This window comes from Dermochelys coriacea, chromosome 5 (assembly GCF_009764565.3).
Source record: "Dermochelys coriacea isolate rDerCor1 chromosome 5, rDerCor1.pri.v4, whole genome shotgun sequence".
NCBI lineage: Eukaryota > Metazoa > Chordata > Testudines > Dermochelyidae > Dermochelys > Dermochelys coriacea.
Window position 1 is genome coordinate 7,875,977 of NC_050072.1, and position 10,807 is coordinate 7,886,783.

The 10,807-nt window shown below is 43.2% G+C and overlaps 1 long non-coding RNA gene across 1 annotated transcript; it reads right to left on the reverse strand.

Annotated features, from left to right (window-relative positions):
- Positions 1-4,761: 4,761 nt before the first annotated feature.
- LOC122460379 lies at positions 4,762-10,276 on the reverse strand. Its single transcript, XR_006281643.1, has 3 exons — positions 9,602-10,276; positions 7,740-7,974; positions 4,762-5,327 (listed from the first exon to the last, which is right to left on the reverse strand). It is a non-coding gene; the product is annotated as an uncharacterized LOC122460379 (long non-coding RNA).
- Positions 10,277-10,807: the final 531 nt, after the last annotated feature.

Genomic DNA, 10,807 nt, shown 5'->3' on the forward strand with positions numbered 1-10,807 from the left:
ATATTTTTGCACAGGGTTTTAACGTGCAATTAAGTGGGGGTAGCAGCCTCAAAGAAGTGGAAGTGAATGACACCACATAAACAACTGTAGATTGCTACTTCCCCAAAGAGACTATGACCTACTTGAAAAGTGATTAGGCATAATAGTTCACTTATGTAGCAGAGACAATTATTTCTTCCACTGCAAGAATAATTCTAGATAAAATTCTATGGATTTTCTGGCCAGGAGTTTAGATTAGATGATCCCTACTGGCCTTCACAGCTGGATTAATTCAGCTGGAAAGCTGCTGAGTCACATTTATCCCTGGTGTAACTCCACTGACTATGCTTCAGTATGTACTTAAATCCCAATGGGGCTTTCCCCAGTGGGACTCAAGCACACGGTTAAATTATATTCCAAATTGGGGCTTGTGATAGGGAATACACACCCTACACTGGAGAACAAGGTGTTAAGGAGCAGCTCTGGTCCCAGGTGGCCCCACACTGCTGCACCTGCAATGGAGGTGGAGCTTAAAAAGGGAAGCAGAGAGGCTCAGAAGAAGGCAGACAGTGGAAGAGAACTGCCCCGTGCACTGAACTCTTGGGAAGGAGCATCCCAGGAGCTCTTGCTGCCTGGACATTGGAGATATTGATCTGGCCATGCATGTGAAGGAGGGACTGGGGACTTTTGAAGGTCAGAAATTTTAGTTTTGTGTTTGGTTCTGTGGGAAGAGGGGACACTGGTAGGAAGCAATCCAGGGAGGCATCTGCATAACACTCCAAGGTGCAAGTCTTAGTTGCATACTATTGGGCCCTGGATTAGAACCTGGTTGGGAGGGTGGTCCCAGGATCCCCTACTAATCCTGAAGAGGGGGCAATGACAGAAGTCTATTTCTTGGTGGGGGAACCTAGTTGGGGAAGATCTTGAAGGTGAAATGGTCCAGACCCTAAGATCCTCCCGATACATACTGAGAAAGTTGGGCACTCAACTAGTTATCTTAGGTGCCTGTACACGAATGCAAGAAGCCTGGGAAACAAGCAGGAAGAAATGGAAATCCTGGCACAGTGAAGGAACTATGATGTGATTGGAATAACAAAGACTTGGTGGGGTAATTCACATGACCGGAGCACTGTCATGGATGGGTCTAAACTGTTCAGGAAGAACAGGTGGGGGAGAAAAGGTGGAGGAGTTGCACTGTATGTAAGAGAGCAGTAGAATTGCTCAGAGCTCCAGTATGAAAGTGGAGAAAATCCTGTTGAGAGTATTTGGGTTAAGTTTAGAGGCGAGAGCAACAAGGGTGGTGTCATGATGGGTGTCTGCAATAGACCACCAGACCAAGAGGTAAGAGGTAGGAGGAGGAGGTAGACCAGGAGGAGGTAGACGAGGTTTTCTTCAGACAACTAACAGAAGTTTCCAGATCACAGGCCCTGGTTCTCATGGGGGATTTCAATCACCCTGACTTCTGCTGGAAGAGTAATACAGCAGTGCACAGACAATCCAGGAAGTTTTTGGAAAGTGTTGGGGACAACTTCCTGATGCAAGTGCTGGAGAAACCAGCTAGGGGCCATGCTCCTCTTGACCTGCTGCTAACAAGCAGGGAAGAAATGGTAGGGCAAGTAGAAGTGGGTGGCAACCTGGGCAGCAGTGACCATGAGATGGTTGAGTTCAGGATCCTCACAAAAGGAAGAAAGGAGAGCAGCAGAATACAGACCCTGGACTTCAGAAAAGCAGACTTTGACTCCCTCACTGAACTGATTGGCAGAATCTCCTAAAGGGCTAATATGAGGTGGAAAGGAGTCCAGGAGAGCTAGTTATATATTAAAGAAACCTTATTGTCGGCTCAGGAACAAACCATCCTGAAGAGCAGAAAGAATAGCAAATATGGCAGGCAACCAGCTTGGTTTAACAGTGAAATCTTTAGTGAGCTTAAACACAAAAAAGAAGCTTACAAGAAGTGGAAACGTGGACAGATTAAAAGGGAGGAGTATAAAAATATTGGTCAAGCATGCAGGCATGTAATCAGGAAGGCCAAAGCACAATTAGAGTTGCAGCTAGCAAGGGATGTGAAGGGTAACAAGAAGGGTTTCTACAAGCATGTTAGCAACAAAAAGAAGGTCAGGGAAAGTGTAGGAGGCAACCTAGTGACAAATGATGTGGAAAAAGCTGAAGTACTCAATGCTTGTTTTGCCTCGGTCTTCACAGACAAGGTCAACTCCCAAACTGCTGCACTGGGCAGCACAGTACAGGGAGGAGGTAAGCAGCCCTCAGTGGTGAAAAAACAGGTTAAGGACGATTTAGAAAAACTGTACATGCACAAGCCCATGGGGCTGGATGCAATGCATCTGAGGGTGCTGAGGGAGTTGGCTGATGTGATTGATTGCAGAGCCATTGGCCATTATCTTTGAAAACTTGTGGTGATCAGGGGAGATCCCAGATGATTGGAAAAAGGCAAATATAGCACTCATCTTTCAAAAAGGAAAGAAGGAGAATCTGGGGAACTACAGACTGGTCAGCCTCACCTCAGTCCCTGGAAAAATCATGGAGCAGGTCCTCAAGGTATGCATTTTGAAGCACTTGGATGAAAGGAAGGTGATCAGGAACAGTCAACATGGATTCACCAAGGGCAAGTCATGCCTGACCAAACTCTGGCCTTCTATTATGAGATAACTGGTTCTGTGGATATGGGGAAAGCAGTGGACGTGTTATTCCTTGACTTTAGCAAAGCTTTTGTCACTGTCTCCCACAGTATTCTTGCCAGCAAGTTAAATAAGTATGGATTGGATGAATGGACTATAAGGTGGATAGAAAGCTGGCTAGATTGTCATGCTCAATGGGTAGTGATCAGTGGCTTATTGTCTAGATGGCAAGTGGTATAAAGTTTAGTGACCCAGGGGTCGGTCCTGGCTTTTGTTCAACATCTTCTTTAATCCAATGATCTGGATGATGGGATGGATTGCATCCTCAGCAAGTTTGCGAATGACACTTAGCTGTGGGGACAGGTAGATATGCTTGATGGTAGGCATAGGGTCCAGAATGACCTAGACAAATTGGAGGATTGGGCCAAAAGAAATCTGATGAGGTTAACAAGGACAAGTGCAGACTCCAACACTTAGGACGGAAGTATCCCATGCACTGCTACAGGCTGGAGACTGACTGGCTAAGTGGCAGTTCTGCGGAAAAGGACCGGGGTATTACAGTGGACAAGAAGCTGGATATGAGTCAACAGTGTGCCCTTGTTGCCAAGAAGTCTAACAGCATCTTGGGCTCCATTAGTAGGAGCATTGCCAGCAGATCAGATCTGATTGAAGGAAGTGATTATTCCCATCTATTCGCCCCTGGTGAGGTGACATCTGGAGTATTGTGTCCATTTTGGGGTCCCCTACTACAGAAAGGATATGGATAAATTGGAGAGAGTCCGGTGGAAGGCAACGAACATGATTAGGGGGCTGGGGCACATGACTTATAAGGCGAGGCTGAGGGAACTGGGGTTATTTAGTCAGCAGAAGAGAAGAGTGAGGGGGGATTTGATAGCAGCCTTCAACTACCTGAAGGGGGGTTCCAAAGAGGATGGAGCTCAGCTGTTGTCAGTGGTGGTAGGTGTCAGAACAAGAAACAATGGTCTCAAGTTGCAGTGGGGACAAGTCTAGGTTGTGATATTAGGAAACACTATTTCACTAGCACTGTAATGAGTTACCTAGGGAGGTGGTGGAATCTCCTTCCTTAGAGGTTTTTAAGGCCTGGCTTGACAATGCTGTGGCTGGGATGATTTAGTTGGTGTTGGTCCTGCTTTGAGCAGGGGGTTGGACTAGTTGATCTCCTAAGGTCTCTTCCAACCCTAATCTTCTATGATTCTGTGATTCTATTATCCCAATCCAAGGGGGAATCCCTGAAGCCCTTGCTGACTTCTGAAGACTTCCACATTATTGGACTCTGTATGTGTACCCTGAAAAGGGTGGACTCAGACATATGACTTGGCTGGAAGACTGTGTCACTAAAAGGATAGAGACCCACAGGTGAAGTAACTATAGTGAGAAAGGGAAACATCTGGGAAGAAGACAACCTGCCACACCCAGGCCTGACCTCCACATGGCACTGCTGTTGAGTATTCCCCATCACAGGGCTTTGTTGATTTCAGTAGCATCAATATCACATTGAATTCCACCAGGCATGAACCTGATCTAGTACTTTTACCAGAAATAAAGCAAAGAGAAGTGATGTATGATTGCTGGTGAGTAGGAACAAGATGATCCCCTTATCTTCTGAACATCAACATCATGCTTTGTATAATGATTTTAAAATATGGTCAGTGGCTTTCAAAATGTTAATCCCTACAAAATTAATAAAGTATGCTTCCACTGCTGCTAAATTAGCAGTACCATTTGCTTAATAAAATATATTTTGCTGTCTTGATTTTATGGGCAAAGTAATAAACTGCAGTCTTCAAAAGCAGTTTGAGACAGTACAGGACAAATCTTTACAAATTTCCACTTAGATTCTAGTCAGAAATAGTAAAGCAAAGATAATTTTTAGATTAAAGACCTATGGTAGACAATAGATACTTTGAAAAAACACTGTTCTGATTATTGCATTCTGGTGCTATTTTCATATTCTGACCTACATGTGCAAAATATTTGCTTCTCAGTTATGGTGGGAAGAAGGAATATATATACGTGTCTGTATGCATATGCGCCAAAAATTCAATCTTTTGTTAATCTGGTGTGATTTATTAGAGTCTTCAACAGATTTTAAATCCTTTCCTCTCCCACATTACTGAGTCAGAACAGGAGAAAATATTTCCTAAGGTTTATAATTATGTTTTTCAGTTCTTTTTGCCACCTTCAAGTTTAATGGTTCTAGATCGGATGTTCTGGATAAAAAAGAAAGGAGAAAAAAGCACTTTTAAACATTCTTGCTTTTTCACCAAAACAGAAAATATATTTTTAATTTAAAAAATAAATTCCACTGCAAAACCATGTTTATACTTTAAGAAGATGAAAACATCCTATTACGAAGACAGAAGAAAAAGTGGTGCTTTTTTCTTAAGTGATTAATTAGTCTTTAAATTTCGCTATACATAAAGTAAGCTATTTAATGATCAGTGGATCTTGACAAGTTCCCACTTCAGACTTAGTTGAGAATAACGATCTCACTACTTGTGTCCCAAATTTTCATGCCTGGTTTCTAGTTAGGCTCCTAAATACATATTTGGCACATGAATGGACCTGGAACAATTTTCAAATGTTTTGAGTACCTGTAACCCTAACGCCTTGATTTAGGAAAGCATCTCTATTCTGCAAACCACTTAAACATGTTCTTAACATTAAGCATGTGCTTGAGTCACAAGGGGACTCTGAAAAAAGAAAAGGAGTACTTGTGGCACCTTAGAGACTAACAAATTTATTAGAGCATAAGCTTTCGTGAGCTACAGCTCACTTCATCGGATACATTTGGTGGAAAAAACAGAGGAGAGATTTATATACACACACACACACACACACACAGAGAACATGAAACAATGGGTTTATCATACACACTGTAAGGAGAGTGATCACTTAAGATAAGCCATCACCAGCAGCAGGGGGGGGAAAGGAGGAAAACCTTTCATGGTGACAAGCAAGGTAGGCTAATTCCAGCAGTTAACAAGAATATCAGAGGAACAGTGGGGGGTGGGGTGGGAGGGAGAAATACCATGGGGAAATAGTTTTACTTTGTGTAATGACTCATCCATTCCCAGTCTCTATTCAAGCCTAAGTTAATTGTATCCAGTTTGCAAATTAATTCCAATTCAGCAGTCTCTCCTTGGAGTCTGTTTTTGAAGCTTTTTTGTTGAAGTATAGCCACTCTTAGGTCTGTGATCGAGTGACCAGAGAGATTGAAGTGTTCTCCAACTGGTTTTTGAATGTTATAATTCTTGACGTCTGATTTGTGTCCATTCATTCTTTTACGTAGAGACTGTCCAGTTTGGCCAATGTACATGGCAGAGGGGCATTGCTGGCACATGATGGCATATATCACATTGGTAGATGCGCAGGTGAACGAGCCTCTGATAGTGTGGCTGATGTGATTAGGCCCTATGATGGTATCCCCTGAATAGATATGTGGACAGAGTTGGCAACGGGCTTTGTTGCAAGGATAGGTTCCTGGGTTAGTGGTTCTGTTGTGTGGTGTGTGGTTGCTGGTGAGTATTTGCTTCAGATTGGGGGGCTGTCTGTAAGCAAGGACTGGTCTGTCTCCCAAGATCTGAGAGAGCGATGGCTCGTCCTTCAGGATAGGTTGTAGATCCTTGATGATGCGTTGGAGAGGTTTTAGTTGGGGGCTGAAGGTGATGGCTAGTGGCGTTCTGTTGTTTTCTTTGTTGGGCCTGTCCTGTAGTAGGTGACTTCTGGGTACTCTTCTGGCTCTGTCAATCTGTTTCTTCACTTCAGCAGGTGGGTATTGTAGTTGTAGGAATGCATGATAGAGATCTTGTAGGTGTTTGTCTCTGTCTGAGGGGTTGGAGCAAATGCGGTTATATCGTAGCACTTGGCTGTAAACAATGGATCGAGTGGTATGATCTGGATGAAAGCTAGAGGCATGTAGGTAGGAATAGCGGTCAGTAGGTTTCCAATATAGGGTGGTGTTTATGTGACCATCGCTTATTAGCACCGTAGTGTCCAGGAAGTGGATCTCTTGTGTGGACTGGTCCAGGCTGAGGTTGATGGTGGGATGGAAATTGTTGAAATCATGGTGGAATTCCTCAAGAGCTTCTTTTCCATGGGTCCAGATGATGAAGATGTCATCAATGTAGCGCAAGTAGAGTAGGGGCATTAGGGGACGAGAGCTGAGGAAGCGTTGTTCTAAGTCAGCCATAAAAATGTTGGCATACTGTGGGGCCATGCGGGTAACCATCGCAGTGCCGCTGATTTGAAGGTATACATTGTCACCAAATGTGAAATAGTTATGGGTCAGGACAAAGTCACAAAGTTCAGCCACCAGGTTAGCCGTGACAGTATCGGGGATACTGTTCCTGACGGCTTGTAGTCCATCTCTGTGTGGAATGTTGGTGTAGAGGGCTTCTACATCCATAGTGGCCAGGATGGTGTTTTTAGGAAGATCACCAATGGACTGTAGTTTCCTCAGGAAATCGGTGGTGTCTCGAAGATAGCTGGGAGTGCTGGTAACGAAGGGCCTGAGGAGGGAGTCTACATAGCCAGACAATCCTGCTGTCAGGGTGCCAATGCCTGAGATGATGGGGCGTCCAGGATTTCCAGGTTTATGGATCTTGGGTAGCAGATAGAATACCCCAGGTCGGGGCTCCAGGGGTGTGTCTGTGCGGATTTGTTCTTGTGCTTTTTCAGGGAGTTTCTTGAGCAAATGCTGTAGTTTCTTTTGGTAACTCTCAGTGGGATCAGAGGGTAATGGCTTGTAGAAAGTGGTGTTGGAGAGCTGCCTAGTAGCCTCTTGTTCATACTCCGACCTATTCATGATGACGACAGCACCTCCTTTGTCAGCCTTTTTGATTATGATGTCAGAGTTGTTTCTGAGGCTGTGGATGGGACTGTGTTCTGCATGGCTGAGGTTATGGGGTAAGCGATGCTGCTTTTCCACAATTTCAGCTCGTGCACGTCGGCGGAAGCAGTCTATGTAGAAATTCAGACTGCTGTTTCGACCTTCAGGAGGAGTCCACCCAGAATCCTTCTTTTTGTAGTGTTGGCAGGAAGGTCTCTGTGGGTTAATATGTTGGTCAGAGGTGTGTTGGAAATATTCCTTGAGTCTGAGACGTCACTCTGGTGGGTCTTAAACATATGCTTAAGTGATATTCTGAATTGGGTCTTCATTGATTTCCATGGCAACCATAGTTGCCCAACACCTCAAACCAGTTCTGTTAAGGGGCCTAAATGTGCTTAAGATCCTCTATTTAGGCACCTGGGTTTGAAAATTTTGACCTTTATCCAAAATGTATTAGAAATGTCTAAACTTCTCCTCCAAAATTGGTTTGGAAATCTCACAAGGTTTCTGTTAAATCCTGAAAAAGAAAAGGAGTACTTGTGGCACCTTAGAGACTAACAAATTTATTAGAGCATAAGCTTTCGTGAGCTACAGCTCACTTCATTGGATGCATTTGGTGGAAAAAACAGAGGAGAGATTTATATACACACACACACACAGAGAACATGAAACAATGGGTTTATCATACACACTGTAAGGAGAAAAGGAGTACTTGTGGCACCTTAGAGACTAACAAATTTATTAGAGCATAAGCTTTCATGAGCTACAGCTCACTTCATCAGATGCATTTGGTGGAAAAAACAGAGGAGAGATTTATATACACACACACACACAGAGAACATGAAACAATGGGTTTATCATACATGATGTATGTATGATGTATGATAAACCCATACAATGGGTTTATCGAGTGGTATGAACTCGATCCATTGTCTACAGCCAAGCGCTACGATATAACCGCATTTGCTCCAACCCCTCAGACAGAGACAAACACCTACAAGATCTCTATCATGCATTCCTACAACTACAATACCCACCTGCTGAAGTGAAGAAACAGATTGACGGAGCCTGAAGAGTACCCGGAAGTCACCTACTACAGGACAGGCCCAACAAAGAAAACAACAGAACGCCACTAGCCATCACCTTCAGCCCCCAAATAAAACCTCTCCAACGCATCATCAAGGATCTACAAACTATCCTGAAGGACGACCCATCACTCTCACAGATCTTGGGAGACAGACCAGTCCTTGCTTACAGACAGCCCCCCAATCTGAAGCAAATACTCACCAGCAACCACACACCACACAACAGAACCACTAACCCAGGAACCTATCCTTGCAACAAAGCCTGTTGCCAACTCTGTCCACATATCTATTCAGGGGATACCATCATAGGGCCTAATCACATCAGCCACACTATCAGAGGCTCGTTCACCTGCGCACCTACCAATGTGATATATGCCATCATGTGCCAGCAATGCCCCTCTGTCATGTACATTGGTCAAACTGGACAGTCTCTACGTAAAAGAATGAATGGACACAAATCAGACGTCAAGAATTATAACATTCAAAAACCAGTTGGAGAACACTTCAATCTCTCTGGTCACTCGATCACAGACCTAAGAGTGGCTATACTTCAACAAAAAAGCTTCAAAAACAGACTCCAAGGAGAGACTGCTGAATTGGAATTAATTTGCAAACTGGATACAATTAATTTAGGCTTGAATAGAGACTGGGAATGGATGAGTCAGTACACAAAGTAAAACTATTTCCCCATGGTATTTCTCCCCCACACCCCACCCCCCACTGTTCCTCTGATATTCTTGTTAACTGTTGGAATTAGCCTACCTTGCTTGTCACCATGAAAGGTTTTCCTCCTTTCCCCCCCCTGCTGCTGGTGATGGCTTATCTTAAGTGATCACTCTCCTTACATTGTGTATGATAAACCCATTGTTTCATGTTCTCTGTGTGTGTGTATATAAATCTCTCCTCTGTTTTTTCCACCAAATGCATCCGATGAAGTGAGCTGTAGCTCACGAAAGCTTATGCTCTAATAAATTTGTTAGTCTCTAAGGTGCCACAAGTACTCCTTTTCTTTTTGTGAATACAGACTAACACGGCTGCTACTCTGAAACCTGTTAAATCCTGCTTTCAGTTCAGCTGGACAAAAAAAAAAAAAAAAAGGAAAAAAAGAACTGGTAACTCGCCTTCAGTTCCCTCTGGTTCATCAGCTACATGAAAAGTAGTCAGTGGAAAGAGTTAACAGAACATATCAGAACCTTAAAAAATGTGTAGGATTGACCCATACCAGAACTATGTACCTGATCTTTGTTGACTCTTCATCTAAGCCCCTCTTCCCAATCCAGTTGTTGAGATTCAGATAAAAGGGATCTTTGCTGTATGTAAAAACAAAACAAACAAACAAACAAACAAAATCCTAACAAACAACATTTAGCAAAAAGTAAACTAAAACCATCCTCAGGTTTGATTCATCTCCAATTCTGGTTTGCTTGGCGTTTTGACTGATGGCAGAGCCAGCCTTTGGGCCTAACTCTCACAAACATTAGTGGAGTCACTCCAGATTGACACTGTTGTAATTGAGATCATAATTTGTTTTTTGATTTTAAAACTTATTTTTTATCTCTTCTTGTTAAAAAGTTATGGATATAGAAATCAGTGTGCTTTGATGGCTACTGTTAAAAGAACAAGCAGCCTGGCTTGACTTCCTGACTGAGGCCTGGGAACCTAAAGACACATACTAGTCTGGTGTAATAAAGAGTCATTTTTGTTTGCTGAGTTTTTCAAAATAAGTATCTCATTCCCCTCTCCTTTCAGATACTTATACTAGTCTTATATATATCAGTGTGACAACAGTGGAGAGACACCATTGACCCTTGGTGAGCAGGCAATGAGTAGCGGAAAATTGCTTCAGATGCCTGATTTGAAATGCTAAGTACAGCCCTGCCTGCAGGTTTAAAAAGGAATTTTGTTTGTGTGAACTGGCTCATTCTGATGCGGAATACCCAATCAATATAGTAAGGATGATAGCAAAAAGGAAGGTTGCTAAAGAAGACGCTAACTGCCTAGTAACCCAAAAATGCCTGAACTACCCCAACCACAGTGTCATTCCTTTAAAAAAAAACCTCTAAATTTGCATCAGAACTAAACTTCAGTAGGTTGATAATTCTTCTTCTACTGAAGTTCCCATTGACTTGAAAGCCAGTGTTGGTGGAGATGATTTGTAGGTAGGAAGGACACTGGATTGGAATTGAAAAGATGCCTGTTCAGCTCCTAGCTCAGTCACAGATTGCCTCTGTAAAGTTGAGCAAGTCACTTATTCT